Below are 18969 nucleotides of genomic sequence, written 5' to 3'. Positions count from 1 at the left end.
ATAGCTGGGCAGACCTGGCTGACTCTAGGAATCCAAACTGTGTATCAGAGTGGTCAGGATAAGTGAATACTTTCTGTGGAGAAGGCTCAGTGAAACACAGAATGTAGTCTCTGGGAAAAGGAAAAAGCCTTGGCAAACCTCAGACTAGCTAGTTCAGGACTGAGCTGCTATAATCCAGTCTGGAATGTCCTTGTGTTTCAGCCAGGTAAGCCAGGGAGGGTTGAAATGGTACTGTGTCCTGTGTTTCCTTCTCAACAGACAGTAATTATAGTCCACTTAAGAGTTCACAGCAGAATCCATCAAATGAACCTACTAAGGAAAAAGAATTTCTAAAGAGTGTGTTAATTGAAAAGGCATGCAGAATCATAGAATCCTGGAATGTCTAAATTTAGAGCAACTTGGAGACCATTTAGACCAGTTCTTAGCCATCTTGGATTTTGAACCTACTAGAGAAGCTATGGAAAGCTATAAGATTTTCTCCTAATAACAGCAACAAAAGTAACGATGCACATAGAGCCTGCTGGCTAGCTGCCTGTTTTTGTAAATAAAGTTTTATTGGAACATAGCCTTGCCCACTTGTTTGTGTATCATCTGTGGCTGTTTTTGCACTACAACAGTAGCGAGGGGTGTTTGCAACAGAGACCATAAAACCTACAAAGCCTAAAATAGTTCCTGCCTCGTCTTTTAAGAAAAAATTTGCTGACTCCTGTTTTAGGGGGTTACAAACCCTCCAAAATCTATTTTTAAACACCCGAGGGTCTATGGACCTCAGATTAATAACATCTAAATCTCCATCCTATTGCTTTATGTAAATATAGGCATAACTTAGATCCACACATCCGGTCCATTGTTCCGTGATCCTCTGCCCCATTGTAAGTCCTTTAAGAGGAGCAGTACCGCTTGGCACTTAAAAACACATCCCCTGGAGTTAAACAGATCTGTGTTTTAATCCAGACTTTTGCTCCTCATTGTGTGACCTTGCAGTTAAATAGCCTCACAGCCTCCTTCATCACTGAAAACTGAGTTAGTGGTAGCTGCCTCATAAGATTGTTCTGAGGCTTAAATATATATAAAACCTTAAGAGAGTACTGGACACACAGTAAGTGCTTAATAAATGATAGCGATGATGGTAGTGATGATGAAGGGAAAGAAGAAAAGGGAGGAAGAAAGTATAAGCAGATCCTCCTGGTGCCTCTGAGGCCCCTGCGAAGGCCAGTTTCCTCTGCATTTGCGTAGGACAAGTAGGAGAGTTGATAGTAAGGAGAGTTTGTCCATCGATTAAATGATGGTGAAACTCGGTAACAGCTCTAGGTTTCTTCAAAACTTTCATGAAACAGAACAGCAGGGGCTACCTGAACCCAGCTGTGGGCCACTTTCTTTTTTCTTTTTTTTGGTAAGTAGACGCTTGGGGAAAGGGGGGTTTGCTCTAAAGTGGTCCTTGAAGAGAAACCAGGGCTAGGTCATTACCAGGAGTAGGGGTGAAGTAAACTAGAAGCATCCTCTGCAATGAACGGTGTCTTCTCCTCGGCAAGTATGTGTGCTGAACGCAAAGAACTGCACGCTTGGATTGGATTCTGCTGAAGATTATTTACTTAACTCTCTGAAACGCTGTGAAAACTGGGAGGGAGTTATTTCACATTCTTGACATGTTTGGCTAGGTATGCAGATTCATTTCCTGTCCCTGGCCTTCATTTTAAAAAGCCCAACTCCTGGTAAGTTCTATGACATCCCGAACCTACCGCTTTCTAGATGTGTAATCTTGGACCAGTTTCTTACGTCTCTGAGCCTCAGAAGCTTCATCTATAAAATGGGGATACTGAGTTTACCTGCCTTAGCGTTATTCTGAGTGTTATGGAATATACTATGTAAAGTGCTTAGCATCGTGCTCTGCACACAGAAAATAACAAATGTGAGCTGTTATTATTACTATTATTTTTAGAGAAATACGACTTAGGAAAATCATTCCCTCTCATAACCATCACTGCACCTCTAGGTAGCTTTAAATCTCGCTAGGAAGCCAGTTCATTAGTCATTAAACTCAGTGGGGACTGTATTGAAGTGCCACTGTAAGTTTGGCCTTAGAGTCATTTTTCCTCAGAAATTCTTACTGACCCTTGAGTGAATGAATGAATAAATGCTTTATGGTTTATTGTAATGCTCCTTAACATACCTTGCACAGGATCCTGTTTTTCCTCCGCCAATCTAGTCTCCCCACTCTTGTGATACCAATCACGTGCGTATTGTACTAACTGGTTCAATATCTACTTGCCACCAAAACTGCAAGATCCACAGAAGCACAGGGCCGGGCGCATAGGAGGTACTCCGTAAACATCTGTTGATCCAATGAATGAATGGATTCAACTAATGAACATTTCTTATTTTAATTGCATCAAGTACCAAAGTAAAACATTGCTGATACAGAATTATCCCATAGAAGAAAAATGTACCAACCTTATCCTCAGTAGAGGAGATAATTACAACAGTACCTACATTCTCCCTGTTTGGTCTCTATTCAGTCAATAGGTGATCTCAGAAAGTCCCTACTTTGTGCTGCCTCCCACTATTTGGGAAGTCCTTTTTGGAGGCAAGGAGAATATGGGAGAGCTGCTCTACCATTTGAAACTGCCTAATAAACACCTGTATTTCACTTATCATTTTGCCTCTTGTTTAAAGATTTCTGCCTATGAAGCCAAAAATTTGAGCAAAGAAATGCACCAGACTAAAGAAGCCTGATGAGTCTTTTGTGTTTTTTATGAAAAGCTGGAGTCATATATATTGAAATTTGTTAAAAACTAGACAATTGAATTACCTGGAGAGGGAGGTTAACTGAATTTCAATTTAAATCATTATTAACTAGAAATCCTTTCTTGCATCAACTTCTGCATTTCTGTCTTTCCTGAATGCTTGGTTCACTTCTTTTTTCTTTTTTTTTAAGTGCCTCTGGTATACATGGCATATTAAAGTTGAATGAATCTTGCAAAGCCTTGGAATCAGGATTTCTTTAGAATGTAGTAAGCTCTATGGGGACAGAGTTTCTTGTCTTTTTTTCTTCACTTTGGAATCCTCAGTACCCAGAACAGTGCCTGTCACATATTGAATGAATAATCCAAGAACATTCAGACCATCAGCAATTAGGAAGCTGTGTTATATAATTAAAAGATGTAGCAAAAGAAATGAAAAACTAACAGCTTATGAAGTCTGACAAGAGACAAAAAAATGAAAATGAAAAAGCTTTCAAGTCTTACTTATTAATATGTAAGTTCCATAAAGACAAGAATCATGTCTAACTTGTCTAAAATATATCCCCAAAACCTAGCACAGAGTAGGTCACATAGTAGACACTGAATAAGTTTTTGTTGAATGGTTAAATGATTGAAAAAAGGAAAGCTTAAGTGAAAATGAGCACTACATTCTAAAAAAATCCAAGAGAAAGAATCCTAGAAATATAATACTTAAGTGGGCCCTCTCTGTGTAGTTGGTGTGTTTGTGATGCACACATGTGCCAGAGTGGGGAGGGGAGGACATTGATGCTTTTCCCTGTGTAAACAATCAGCATAGCTCCTGTGGCAGTATGTTCTGCATTCTGGTTTATCACCTCCCAACAACATGTTTTCAGGGTTTCTTGGCTCACATTTTTATTTTCTTGGTATTCTTTTTATTAGAATTGATTTAAAGGTGACAAGAGTTAGATCTAGTATAGGACCCACTTCTACAAGACAAGTCACCAACTTCAAACTCACACAGTATATTTTAACCATTCAAATAAACCATGTTTATTTACCCTTTGGAAAACAGTTAAACTATTTACTGCAAACCAAAAGATTGTCAAAAAATAAAGTGTCAATGATACAGAGGCCATTGTGGAGAAAACAAAAACTGGCACGTGTCACTTCATTGAGAAAAGTTTATTATCTGGGGTGAACAGCACTCTGACAAATTAGCTCTATATTAGAGGAAAGAGCTAAAAGAATGTGCCTATAACCAGGATATCTGTTCATTTAATAAACTATATTGATAGTAGCAATAATGAAAACCTTATAATTATTTCAACAGATGCTAAAAATTGTCATAAAATTAACATATATTACTGATAAAACCTATGGTAAACTCATAAAAGGAGGATGCTATCTTAGAGGGATAAAAACTATTTTAGGGCTTCCCTGGTGGCGCAGTGGTTGAGAGTCCGCCTGCCGATGCAGGGGACGTGGGTTCGTGACCCGGTCCGGGAAGATCCCACATGCCGCGGAGCGGCTGGGCCCGTTGAGCCATGGCCGCTGAGCCTGCGCGTCCGGAGCCTGTGCTCCGCAACGGGAGAGGCCACAGCAGTGAGAGGCCCGCGTACCGCAAAAAAAAAAAAAAAAAAAAAAAACTATTTTAAAACTATAACAGACATCACAATTAAGAACAAATTACTAGAATCATCTACATTAAATTGGGAAGACATCAAAGATCCTTGCATCGATGTTTTTGAAATTCCTAGGGAATGCATTAAGGCATGGAACATAGTTAAGAGATGTGAACATTGGAAAAGAAAGGCAAAACGGTTACTAATTGTTGTCAATATGATTATACTCCTAGAAAACTCAGGTGAACTAACTTTTAGAATTAATAAGACGCTTCTAGTCACTACTAGAGAGGCTGAATTATAAATACTCAAAGCTCAATAATTTTTCTGTATGCCATAATAATCGATGCAAATATATCTTTATATATTTTTATTAACAAACAACATAGAATACAAAGGAATATCTCCAGGAAGATATATACAGAATTTATACAAGCAAACATTTAAAAATTTTTAATGATATTTTAAAAAATTTGAATAAGTAGAAATATATACCATGTCCCTGAAGGGGAATACTGAATATTATGAATTTTTCCATTTTCCTCTAATTAATCTATAGATTAAACATGATCACAATGGGATTTTGTTAATATGAAAAAATAATTCTAAAGTTCGTCTGGAAAAAACTGACAGGTGAATGTAACTGATAAGTTTATGAGCAAGCAGGTCATAAGCATTGAACTTAGCTATTAAGACATATTGTAAAATTAGATAAATAAAACAATTCACTATTGATTCTAGAACTGACACAAATCAATGGAAATAATGGCTATAAAAGCACTTAGTGTGATAAAGGAAGCATTACAAAACTAATGAGAAAGGAAGAATTATTTAACAAATGATTTAAGGAAAATTGACTATTTGGTTAAAAAAGAAGAAAGAAAGAAAGAAAAAAGAAATCAAATGTGATACTATTCTTATACCATATATTACAATAATTTCTAGATGGATTAAAGAGGCAAATATAAACAAATATATATTTTCTCTTTAAAAAAGAAAGGAAAATTTAGGTAAATATTCAAAACCCCCAGAAAACAAAACTAAAAGTTTACAGACCAATTATGAAAAAACACTTGTAAATGGCTCATAGTAAAAGTATTAATATCCCTAATATAGAGAAAACTTATTAACAAATGTTAAAACTTTGGCTCAAATTTTTTAAGAATTAAAAAAATTTTAAATAGCTTTTGAAGTATTAAAAGCACTAAACTGAAAAGATATATGCAGCCCCATGTTCATTGCAGCATTATTTACAATCCAAGATATGGAAACAATCTAAGTGTCCATCAGTGAATGAATGGATAAAGAAATTGTTTTATATATATATATATATATATATATATATATATATATATATTTGGCCATTTCCTATTGATGGACATTAAGTTGCTTTAATTTTTTACTCTTGCAAACATTGTTATAATAAATGTCCTGCTCATGTCTCTTTGTACACTTGTGCAAGAGTTTTTATAAGGCATAATGTTAAAATGTATTAAAATTGTGAGTTCAAGGGAATCCGTTATATATTTTTTCTACTCTGTATGTTTTTAATAATTTGAAAATTAATAAAAAAGAAATATTGTGAAGAATACCTTGAAGGCAACTGATGAAATTTTCCCATAATTAAAATGGGTACATCCAGGTTGGGATGCGGTAAGAGACTGGGGAGCCTGCTTAGTAGCAGATCCCCAAGGAGGTAGCAAGACCACTATGGCGCCAGAACCCAACGCATTTCAAGTCTACACATGTTCCCTGGAAGCAAAGAGCCATGAAGGGTGTAGACAAGGAGCTATCACAGGCAATTCTGGTGACCTTGATATTACGTGACAGTCCTCTAATTTCCTGGCACCAAGCACTGGTATGATTCTAGGAAGTAGGGAGACTCCCCCTCCAAATGACTGAGATTGAATTTCCCATCTAGCTGCTGGAAATCAGGGCAGGCTGTCATATTTTATTTGATTAAAGAGAAAAGAACTACAATGAGACACCACCTCCAAGCCATTAGATGGCTATTATCAAACAACAAACAAACAAACAAAACTAAAAAAAACAAAAACAAACCAAAAAAACTCCAGAAAATAAAAAGTGTTGGTGAGGATGTGGAGAAATTGAAACCTTTGTGTATTACTGGTGGGAATATAAAATGGTACAGCCACTGTGGGAAATGGCATGATGGCTCCCAAAAAATTTAAAGAGAATTACCATATGATCCAGCAATCGTACTTCTGGGTATATACCCAAAAGAAGTGAAAGCGGGGACTTGAATAGATATTTGTACACCCATATTCATAGCAGCATTACTCACAATTGCCAGAAGGTGGAAGCAACCCAAGTTGCTTCCATCAACAGATGAACGCATCAACAAAATGTAGTATATACACACAATGGAATATTACGTATCCTTAAAAAAGGAAGGAAATTCTGACACATGCTACAACATGGATGAACCTTGAAGACGTCATGCTAACTGAAATAAGCCAGTCACAGAAGGATAAATGCACAATTCCACTTATGTAGGTTTCCTAGAGTCAAATTCATAGAGACAGAAAGTAGTATGGTAGTTGTCAGGGGCTGGGGAGTTAGTGTCTAATAGGTACAGAGTTTCAGTTAGGGAGGATGGGAAAATTCTGGAGATGGACGCTGATGATGCTTGCAGAATAACGTGAACTTACTTAATGCCACCGAACTGTACACTTTAAAATGGTAAATTTTACGTTGTGCATATTTTACCACAGTGTTAAAAAAGAGAAGAATAAATTGATATTTATTACATGTAAAAAAGAGGGTAGGAGGGTATTTACAAACCTACAAGAGAAGCATGAGGCCCCCTTTCTCCAGCAGAAAAATAGATTCAGTCTATTTCTTTACCCCTTAACATCCTATTTAACAGAAATGGCCCCCCAAAATGGGAAAAATACACACACACACACACACACACACACACACACACGAATATGCTCTGCCTGGTAAGTAATCTATCTATATATATGTGTATATATGTGTATATATGTGTGTATATATGTATGTGTTTATATATACATGTGTGTATATATGTATGTGTTTATATATATGTGTGTATATATGTATGTGTTTATATATGTGTGTGTGTATATGTGTGTGTGTATATATGTGTATATACATGTGTATATGTGTGTATATATGTATGTTTATAGATATATATATACAAATAGATAAAAATCATGTCCAGCCTCATGAGTAAACAAAGGAATGTAGGTTAGAAACCACAGCAAAATGCAAGTTTTAACCTACCAAATTGACATCTTTAAAAAATTACTAACTTCTAAAAAGAGATCAAAACTGTTCGAAGTTAAAATTTTCACAACCTCTGCATAGTAAGTTGGCAATATATATCACATTTTTTAAGCATGTTTTTTGACTCAATATTATACTTCTAGGAATCTAGCTTAAAGAAATAATCAAGGATGCAGACAATAATTTGTAATATGTTTACTTAAGCATTAGTTAGGATAGTGAAAAACTGGAAACAACCTACATAAACATTAATAGGAAATGGTTGAATAAATTCCAATAGATCAAAACAGTGGAATTTAATGCAGTCATTTGAAAATGTGCTCTCAAAGCATACTTTCGAATAGTTCTATGATATAATGTTAAGAGAGAAAACCCAAAATATGTAACAGTAGAACCACAATGTATTAAGATCTTCATTCTATTAAAACATAAGGTGTGTGTAATATGCGTTTATATATATAAATTATATATAAACACATATGAAGGCTATAGGAAAATATAAAAATCTTAACAAAGTTCTCAAGGTGGTGAGATTTTGAGTGATTTTTATACTTTTTCTGTATTTTTACAAGGAGCAGACAGGCTGCCTATTGACCTTGTTTTAAGGTACTTCAGAGGGCAGAACCAAGACCAGTAGCATTAGAAAAGCAACTGAAGCTGATATGAGAAAGAAATTTCTAAGAAGCAGAACTTTCCCATGTGCAGCAGACCTCTGGGGGCTTCTCTCTGCCATTCTGAGAAATGTGATCACTAAGTAGAGTATTCTACCGTGGGGAGAAGTCACAGGAGCTGTGCTTCTCAGCTCTGGCTGAGCCATCACCAGCTGGGGGAAGGCAAGGGAGACGGGGCTTGAGGAGGCAGAACACAGATTTCTGGGCCACACAACCCCCCACCTATCTGAATTGAAGCTCCAAGGCTGAGCTTTGGAAATTTGCATTTTCTTTAAATGTCTCCAGTGGTTTCAGAGGCGGCTAGATAATTTCTGCACTGGAGAATCCGCAGATTAGAAGATTTAAGGTTGCTTCCAGTGTGGGAACTCAAAGCAAGTCTGAGACTCAAAAGTCTGGAGATTGTCTGATTATTTACATTATAAAACCAAGGAGAGTAGTACAGATAAAAAGGGAAGTATGCTGGATGGGGCTGGGATGGAGAACGGAGTCACGTGAAGATCACCACTGCCCAGTGTTTAATAATTTCGGCACTTAACCTCCAATCTAGGGGCCCCTCACGTTGTAACCCGAGTAAGAGAATGTTCTTCTTCTTAGAAAAATACATGCTGAAGTATTTAGTAGTACAGGGGAATTTTTTGTCTACGACTAACTTTCACATGGTTCAGAAGAAAAAAAAAAATTAGATAAGGTGATGAGAAAACGCAAATGTAGCTAAACTAGAAATTTAAGTAAAAGATAAATGGACATCTCTGTCCTATTTTTGAATCTTTTCAGTAAGCTTGAAATTTTATTAAAATAAACTGTTAACCCCCTGCCCCCCCAAAAAAGATAATTAAAAGACAAAGCAAACACAATGGTAATCCCTAGGCCACTTAAATCTAAATCACTAGGCATGCTTTTGCATTCATTCGTTTATTCAACCAACATTGATCAAGGGCCTGTTCTGTACTAGGCTCTGTATTCAAACCACGGGATATATACCAGAGATCCAAACACTTTCCTGCCCTCACACTGGTCACGTTAGAGTTGGGTTAACATAAAATGCAGATTTGGAGGACCCAAGACTGAGTGCATTAGAATCTCTGGAGAAGGGCCCAGGGATCCATATTATATAAAATTTCCTGAGATGTTGCTTATATACACTAATGCAGTGCTGCTTTCCAAAATATGGGCTTTGACCCATAGTAGTTTATAATAGCAATTTAGTGAGCCAAGATGTTTTTAAATTAAAAGAACAGAAAAAAGAAAAAGAGAAAAAAACAGAAAGAGAAAATAAGAAGGCTGACACACAGTAAGAGGCACTATTATTTCATAAAACTTTTGCTTGCATGCCCTGGGTCACTAAGTAAACTGGGTTTCATGTAGAAGACCACTGCTGGAAAATGATATACAAAATATATCACTTCTCTTTTCCTCTCTAGCCCCTGAACCCAACAGTTCTCCCTTAATCCAAATCTGGGTGTGCTGAGATGCTGGGGCACATCCACTGCCTTGAGAAGCATCAGGCTGCTCTGGGAATTTGACTCACTGGCCATATTCCTGACGTCATGGCACTTCCTTTTCCTTCTGCATAGAGCCCAGAGCTGCAGTCTCCCACAGATGGCAATGTCTCCAGCATGTCACATCGTTTTCTTTGAAGGACCCAGCATAGCACAGCACACTGTCTGTCCTGGCACTCTGTGGCAGAGGTAGAGCCACCGCAAGAAAGGAACTTCTGAGACCAAATGCTGCCACTTGCTGAGATGCTTTTGGGGGGAACAAGAACACAGGGCATAACATAACCAATTTTCCAGGCCAAAATACTGGGTGTTCAATTCAGGCCCCTTGTGTCTGGTTGAAATCCTATGCAGCCCATACTTTCTGACCCAGATGAGAGAGAACGGTTGTCTTAAATCAAAATGAAATAGGGTGGGGTTAGCAAACCCATATGAAATGCACTGAGGAGTCCTCTCAGGGACCTGAGAGCCTGCTGAACTGACCAGACCAGGGGTGCTCCTGCGGTTGACTTGTGAGCTGGCCACGCGAGTTTTGTTGTCACTGAGAAGAGAAATCCAAAGGCTAGTTCAGCATAAATGGTCCCCTGGCTGCACTGAGGGCGGTCATAGGTGAGTCACCAGCAGTGCGGAGGCCTGAGAAATGCTGTTTTCATCTCCGTCTCGTGGCAAGAGGAGTATCTCTTAAGGAACTGAAAAATGGAATTACTCAAACTAAAAACTGCTGACCTCACCAGGACGATTCCTTTCCTGACCCGAGTCTGGGAATTGCTGTTGGTAAACCCCCCAAAATGAATTTGCTCATCAGAAAAGGGCAGAATGAGATACTCTCAGATACACTCGGTGACATGTTCACAGCCTTAGAAGCCAACCCTTCCCCACCTCAAACCAAAGCACTGAAATTCTTGATTCTGTGCAGTTGTGGTAGAAATGCCCTCTATCAAAAGCAGGCTCCAGTACCACAAGCCAAAGATAAATAACAGAGGAAATCATGGAGACCATGACCTCTTGGTGACCCCTTGGAGCTAAATCTTTGCTAGACCTCAGAATATCAAAAAGGCCACCAGCCTGCCAGCCACAGTTTATGTATGAACAGCCTGGAAGCCATCTCCGCCTGCAGAAGACCGGCTCTCTAGAAGCGTGAGAAGAGAAATCTCAAAGGAATTTCTTGTTCTATTCCCCAAAGCAAGGGTCTGTTGTTTAGGTGAAGAACCCCCTTCTGAGAAATGAGCTCATTCCTCGGGCTCTGCAAGGGTCACCCTGAAAAGGTATTTGCCTGGGAGTTGGGACGGTGCCTATCTCCCATCCAGTGTGAGATATTAGTATTTGAAAAATGTGTTCTCTCACTAACTAGCAAAAAAGTGAACCTCAGGATCTCACAAGGGCCTTCTTCCCTGGTAGATTTCACTTATGGATGCAAATCAGCAAACATTACAGAGTGTTTGCTAGCTGACAAGGACTGTGCAACCTTCTCCGAGGATGCTGAGAAGAATCGGACTCAAGTTGCTCTTGGAGGGAAGCACTGAGCAGACGGAAGCATGGGGTCCCCTCTCGAGACAGTGTCACAGCAAAGACACTCCTGGCTACCACTTTTGGTTTAGAAACCTCAGAGGCACAAGACAGCAACTGAGGCTAAAGGAAGCCAGTATCTAACAGCCAGGGAGTGGCCCCGAATTGCTCTTGGAGTGTCTGGCCTGAAGACTGAGGCAAAGTCAGCTAAATCTTCAGAATAAAAGGTGTGGAGAGAAGCTGGAAGACAAACCTGACCCTGAGTCTAGTAGGAAGGAGACCTTGACCACAGGAGGGATTCAAACAGATGGAATTTGCATCTCTTGGTTTTTAGAATCACCAGGCAGTACAAAGGTCAATTAATTGATAGAGATTATATACGAAGACATAGATGTCATTGGGTTTTTTGTTTTTTACCCCTCTCTCCTCTTGTCAAAGAGGTCATCTCTCTCCCATAACCTAAAATGGCCTCAAAGTTTAGAAGGCTTCTGGGTCCTCTTCTCAGAATATAAAGGATTTGGGTGAAATAAGTGGATTTCCAAGTATGCTTTAGTCATGGAAGTTGTTATTCAGACAAAATCTTCTATTGTCTTGTAAATAAATGAATCACATACAGGAAGAGCAGCCTTCAGGTGGAAACAGGACTCCCCCTGGGTTCCTCTGAGAGTTCCTCAAAGTACAGTTTAAACCATGACTAAGAAGGACTTCTCAGATCCTTGCTGGCTGATTCTGGAACTTTGTGACCCTGTGGCAGATGCCCCTCAGAATTTGTGACTTCTGTCCTTGACCCACCATGGGGCAGTCGTCCAAATGGCTTATCTAAACCTTGTGAACCCCAAGTGTCCTATTTCAGCAAATCCACCCTCTAGAAGTGAGCTCGCCCAGGCCTTGGTTTGATGATGGGTGAGAATGACCACTCAGAACTAGTTAATGTCACTGTCGCTTTGGTTTTCTGCCACCGCAACAGACAAGCAATAAAAAAGTATGAAATTAAGGGAGAAAAAACTAATAAAACTCTTTCATGCACAGGACATTAGTTTAGTATACTAATTCTGTTCGCATGTAAAGAACCTGCTCTCAGGAATCCCATTGTAAATACTCCTTTGTTCAGAGAACTGTCAATTCACACCCACTCCTTGTGAATGCTAAACTAGAGTCTTGTGCATGAAAACATTTTATTCAATCTCATGGTTATAAAATATTCTTTAAAGTTGCCAAAGAAATCTGATAGGTTTGATTCACCTGGATTTTGCTTTTTCCCCCAAAGAGGATATGCCTCCTTGTGTTTCACTGATCTTTTATTGTGGACTCCAACAATTTGCTGACTCCAGTGAACATTTGTCAATTGTCTCCCTAACACCTATTGCCTTTCTTTCCAAAGACTTCTTTTGGATACCTTCTCTTTTCCTATCCTCAGTCCATGTGGTCCAAGATGGGGCATCACCACTATGCCTGACTTAATCAGTGCTTCACGCTGTGTTGGCCACAGAAACTGGACCGAGGTAAAATAAATATGAAATAAACTCATTCCATCAGACTGAAGCTTGGGACCTTGCAAGAGTTTTCCACTGGACTTGGATTTGAGAAGATCTGACACCAGAGCTTCTGTAGCCATGCCACTGTAGAGGGCAGGTCTAGGAAGCTGCCAGGACTCCCACAGGAAGGTCAAGAATAAAGCCAACACACTAGAAGGTAGAGCCAAGAAATGGAGATGAACTGAAGCCATCATTTGAGCCCGAATCCCTCCCTGGCCTTTTTAGTTATGTGAATCAATAAATTCTTATTTGGCTTAAACCAACCTGACTCAGGTTACGTCACTTGGAACATAACAGGTTCTAATTTATGCAATGACCATGGCACTATTCCTAGAAAGGAAGAATTGTTGCTTTTTCTGATGTATATATGTTTAGTCCACCAACATTGCTTATTCCTAGTAGCACGGTAATTCCTACTTACTGAAGATTTTTTCCCCTAGGCACTATATCTACAGCTTTCCACGCATCAGCTCATTGGCACTATTATTATCTCCATTTTACAGATAAGAACACTGAGATGGCCAATGTGATAATAGCTTGAAAGTGGCATTGGGACTTCCCTGGCTGTCCAGCGGTTAAGACTCTGTGCTTCCACTGCAGGGGGCATGGGTTTGATCCCTGGTCGGGGAACTAAGATCCCACATGCTGCACAGCGTGGCCAAAAAATGAAATAAAATAAAATAAAAAGTAAAATAGCTTGAAAGTGGCAGATATGGAATTTAAACCCCAATGTGCCTGACCCCATGGCCTATGACCACCTATTATGTGGTAGGCACTGTGTCAGCACTAAGGACAGAAGTGACATATGTTGTCCTTGTCCTTAAGGAACTTTCAATGAAGTGAGAGAGATATACAACATGTGGGAGCTATAGGGCCAACCTCCTCCCCACCCCTTTTCATACTAGGGCCATATCTAGTCAGTGGCAATTGCTTTTTTCTCAACCAGACACGGTACCACATCCCTGAAGCAGGGGAGGGCATTTGGAAATGTATGGAAAGTTCTCCATTGTCACAATGACTGGTTGGCAGGGGCACCACTGGCATTTAGTGGACACAGGCTGAAAGGTGCAGACCTATTCTGCCCAACAAAGAATAGTTCCACCCAAACTGTCAATAGTCCCCTAGACGGTGAAGTTAGATATTGAAATAATCCAACCTAGAACTGGTGGCAGGTAAAAAAGAGATCCAATTAGGGTTGCTTTAATAGAAAAATCAAAATAAAGTTCAAAAGTCTGTGAAAAGCACATACTAAAACAAAGTGTAAACCTGTAGTGCATCCTTTGACCACTGCCAACCATTCATAGACCCTTTTCTGCTTATGAGCAAATCTTACAGCAAAGTTTCTCCCTATGATGATAAGCACATAGAATTCCTTCCTTCCCAAGATATTTAAGATCCAGATTTCCCTGAGAAGAGCCAGCCCTGGCAGGCTCTCATCCTTTCCAAGTGTGGCCTCTGAACCCCTTACAAAGACATTGGTCCTGTCTGCCCTTCTCCGTCTCCGTTTCCAGATTCTGTTCCCCTCTTCCTCGTCACTCCTTCTCATGCCTCCCTTCCCTCATTAGGCATCTTTTTAAAATGTACCCAAACCCAAAATGTGGAGGTCTGACTATATTGTTCAAATGTCTACAATGTGTAGGTTACACATTCTCCCTACTTAGGGTTAGTGTACGTATGGGTAGTGTTTTCCTTCAGGAACCCAACCACTTCTTGTGTTTTGCAGCGTCGCTTCTATGTGGTTTCTTGGGTTGGCAGCAATGTATCTTCAAACATCTGCCAAACTACCGGGGTCTTCACTCTGTGAAATTTTTAATTCATTAAACACAGAATTTGTGACCTATCAGTTTGGCATTCTGAAAAGCAGACACTGAGATCCCATGAGACGTAGAAGGGAAAATGCCTGTGAAGGGCAAAGAGTACAAGGAGCAGAAGCAGGTGTAGAGAGCTTTCAGACAACGATGCTGGTCTGACACCTTGAAAGGAGAGAAGGAAGGAGGAAGACTGGGTAGTGCAACCTTGAGATTATCTCAGGCTGGCCCTGTGAGCACCAGGGCACCAGAGCAAAGACCGCCTGCCTGGTAGAGGAAGAAAGGGCTCAGGCAGAAACGGCCCAACTCCAGTGTCCCCAATCTGTTCAGTTCAGCAACTGACCACCAGCCAACTACCTCCCTCGCAGCAGGTTGTCCGGAAGGCAGATCCGAGTGGTACCCCTCCTGGCAGCCACATATGGCATTGCGGGGATGTTAAAAGTGGAAGTCAGTTTGGCATAAGGTGTGTGGGGTGTGTAGTTAAAAGAAAGAAGATTGCCTTGAAAGTAGGGGTCTGAACTGTGACATGATAAAACCATCAAAACCAGAATAGGATCTTTCCGTCTGGAGGACCAGGTCTCACTCGCAACTTCTAGACTGTTGGCCTGGTTGAAAGAGGATAATTTCACCACTTTAAAAAGGAACAGAATTGGAATGCCAAGAGTGCAAAGTATTCTGGGACTGCTGGGCATCCAACATGCTGTGTTAATCATAAAGGGGAAAAGCCCTCTGTTCCGGCCAGCAATCAGGGGAGTTATTTCGGGAGCAGCATCATCAGTGACCCAGACATTCCCATTTGAGTTCCAAAGCTCTGAAGAGCATAAGCCTTGAGAGTCCTTTCCACTGGCCCGTGTTTCTTTCCCCACAGGGCTTTTTTGCACAAATCTGCTACAAATTCAACGTTCACCTTCTCAAGGGAGACTGCAGAGAAGCAGATCTTTGTCATCAGAGACGGTGAGCTATCCTGGGAAGTGACTTGTCTGCCCATTCAAGGGACCTCACGGCTCACAGTCACCTGTCTTAACCAGCCTCATAAAAAAAGCATTCGGAATGCTACACACACCAGATTTTACCAGCCCATCTTCTGTCAATAAAATGCCCCATATCAGAAAGCCCAACAAATGACAATCATTTCTACAATTTTTATGATGTCTTCTATGTGAATTTCTCTAACCTGAGCCATTGGATGCCTGAGAGATGAGGGAAAAGGGATTCAAAGAAAAGTATTGCATGATGCAAACCCTAATGGGATGACAGACCAATTCTCTACTCAAGTAAACTCAGACCCCCCTCTTACTCAAAAGGGAAGATAAACCAGTTACAGTATCCAATATTAATTGTGCACTTCTGCATGATCCCATTTAATATTTAGACCAACCCTACCAAGAAGGTAGTATTTTTATAATCCTCTTTGGAGAAATGAGGATATCTAGTCTCAGTGTGCTTAACTTTTTTGCCTGAACTAACCCAGGGAGCAAAAGGCTGAGCTGAGACTTGAACCCAGGCCATTCTGAGTCCAGAGCCTGGACCCTTAACCACACTTCCCTATCTCCCAGTCATTGTGATCAGGGCTGATTCAGACTTTGGGGGACCCTGAGCTTACAAGTTTGGCGGGAGGCAGCCCTCTTTAAGAAAAAGAAAAATGTATATGAAAACAAAATTCAATGCAGGGCCTTAGAAGGGGTCCATGCAGGTGAGGGAGGCTGAAGCTTAAGCTCCATTACCTTCCCAGTAAATCCGCTTTGATTGTGATAATGCCATTATTGCCAACAATGTTACCGTGAAGAATAATTATTCTTCAAATGCAAATATATGAAAATCTGGTTGGATTAGGATTTTAGGATTTACTTTGGAAAACAAAGCTGTTCTGAGTGCTTAGAGACCCCACCTGCTCCCTTCCCAACCACCATATAATTCCTCTGCATCTGAGTCATACCCCACCTGCTCAGGTTCTCTCCACGTTATCCTTGTATCTCTATTGATCTGCCTCACTTTCAATTTCTTAGTAATAATTATTATAACTAACATTACTAGAGGTGACAGGCACTGCTCTAAGCAATTTTCTCATTGCTTGTTAGAAACTTTTCAGATGAGGAAACCGAAACCCTGAGAAATTAAACAGTTTGTCTCTGAAAGCTGCGTTCTTAACCATTACGCCAGAGGGCTTCCAACAGCCTAGGTCAATCAGACGTTAATGCAGGCAGACTCCACAGAGGCCAGAATGAAGTACAATAATTACAATGTCTTGATAAAGTACCAAATATAAGGCTAGATGCTCTGTAAGTCACAGACTTAATGCCTTGATCAGAATCCCCTTTAGGCACCTGTGAACAGTGCAAGATCAAAACTATATTTCAAGTCGAGTCAGCAGTTCTGAGACATACAAGACCTTGAAATATGTGATTTAATTGATTAGAAAGACATTTTTTTTCCCTGGGTTGCAATTGCTGAAACCCAAAAAATAAGCTTGGCAGTGCCTGAATTTACATATTTATCATAAGTTTTATACTTCTTTCGTCATTATCAAATTACCCATACCAGAAAGTTGTGCTTCCCCTGAAAACGGGTCGCCAACCAGGAACCGTGCCTGAGGAAACTAGAGAGGTTGTGTCAGATTATCTGGTCAAACTGGCTTGGCAGTATTCCTGGGGCTGAAGCACCATGGAGAGTGCATATCTGAGTCACGTTCCTCGAACTTCAATGTTTGAAGGAAGCTCAAAATTTATGTAGTTCAAACCCCCTTCATTTACAGATGAAGGCAGTGAGACCCTGAAATACCAAAAGTCACAGAGCTAATGAGCATCATTCATTCAGAAAACTAATTGAACTGATTATGGGGCTAGGATAGAGGACTTTCCACGGCCCCATGCTGCCCCATGGTTAAGACATACCATTGGGCACAGGATCAGTAATCCTGTGATCTTTTTTTAGAAAAATTTCTATCTATGACGTACACATGCAAGGTTTTCATTGGTCTGGGCTCTGCCTACCCATCACCATCATCTCCTGCACTTCCCCAGTGTGAACCCTTCTTCTTTATATTTCCCAGAAAGTACTCACTATGTGCTCTTGTCTCAGCTCAGGCTGCTGTAATGAAATACCATAAGTTGGTGGCTTATAAACAAAGGAAATTTATTTTTCATAGTTCCAGAGGCTGGAAGTCTGAGATAAAGGTGCCAGCATGGTTGGGTTCTGATGAGAGCCCTCTTCCAGGTTGCAAACAGCCGACTTCTTGCTGTATCCTCACAAGGTGGAAAGAGGGGGCACTAATTCCATTCATGAGGGCTCCACCTTCATGGCCTAATCACCTCCCAATGGCCCCACCTCCAAATATCCTCCCCTTGGGAATTAGATTTCAACACATGAATTTTGGGAGGGGGACACAAACATTCAGTCCCTAACAACTCCCTCTGCTCTGAGCCTTTGTGTAGGCTGCTTTCTCCATCTGGATTGCCTTTCTTCCTATTCACCACCATAGGAACTCCTTCATTTATCAAAATTCACAGGTGTCACCTTCACAGTGAAACTTCCCACGAAGACTGCACATTCCCCACCCATTCATCCAGAAAGGATTAGTTTGATCACTTTTCTATTCTCTCAATGCACAGTTCTCAGGGCTTTTAGCACTTGCCACATTTTATTTTGGCTCTTGGTTTAATTTTATTCCCTCCATTTAACTCTGAACTGCTTAAAGTCAGAGACCCAATGTTGGTCATCGTTTTAATCACTTACTGCCTAGGCTCTAGTGGGTACTAAAAATACTGTAACAATATCAGTAACATTCAATCCCTACAACAATCCTAAAGGGAGGGTGTGGTAGGGGTGGATACTACCAGTGCTCACCAAGGCTTCTGGTTCTCTTCTTAAATTTAGACATGGCCACATGACCTGCTTTGGCCAATGAAATTTAAGCAGAAGTGATATATGTCACCTCCACATAGAATTACCCAAGAACAGGTACTCTTTTCCCCTGCAGTGGTGGGCCCTAAAGTCTTGTGTTGAACAGGCAACATCATAAGGTGGGGAAGCTTCAGTCACCCTCTGCTGACCCACACTGGACATACAGTATGGGTGAGAAATAGATCTCTGTGGTTTTAAATCACTGATATTTTGTACTTGTTACTGCAGCATGACTTAGCCTTTTCTGACTAATACCAAGAGGGTCTAATATTATCCTCTTTTTATAAATGAGTTAAGGTCACCCAGGTGGTAGGTGGCAGAGTGAGGATTCGAACTCTGCTAGGTATAATGTTAGAGCTTGTCTTCCAGACCACTAAGGAATAGAGAAGGAGAAAAGCAATCAATCTTCTTCCACACTGAGCATCCCAATTGTTG

At 40.3% G+C, this 18969-nt stretch overlaps 1 protein-coding gene and 1 long non-coding RNA gene across 4 annotated transcripts in view; one reads left to right on the top strand and one right to left on the bottom strand.

The window, feature by feature from the left end:
• LOC149747281 (uncharacterized) overlaps positions 1-18969 on the bottom strand; it is a 368282-nt gene that overhangs the window by 241120 nt on the left and 108193 nt on the right. The window lies entirely within an intron of this gene.
• RNLS (renalase, FAD dependent amine oxidase) overlaps positions 1-18969 on the top strand; it is a 322501-nt gene that overhangs the window by 270271 nt on the left and 33261 nt on the right. The window lies entirely within an intron of this gene.

This window comes from Delphinapterus leucas, chromosome 16 (genome assembly GCF_059928025.1).
Source record: "Delphinapterus leucas isolate spDelLeu-1000000601 "Yukka" chromosome 16, BTC_Dleu_Yukka2, whole genome shotgun sequence".
Taxonomy (NCBI): Eukaryota; Metazoa; Chordata; class Mammalia; order Artiodactyla; family Monodontidae; genus Delphinapterus; species Delphinapterus leucas.
This window is presented reverse-complemented; position numbering and strand designations above follow the sequence as displayed.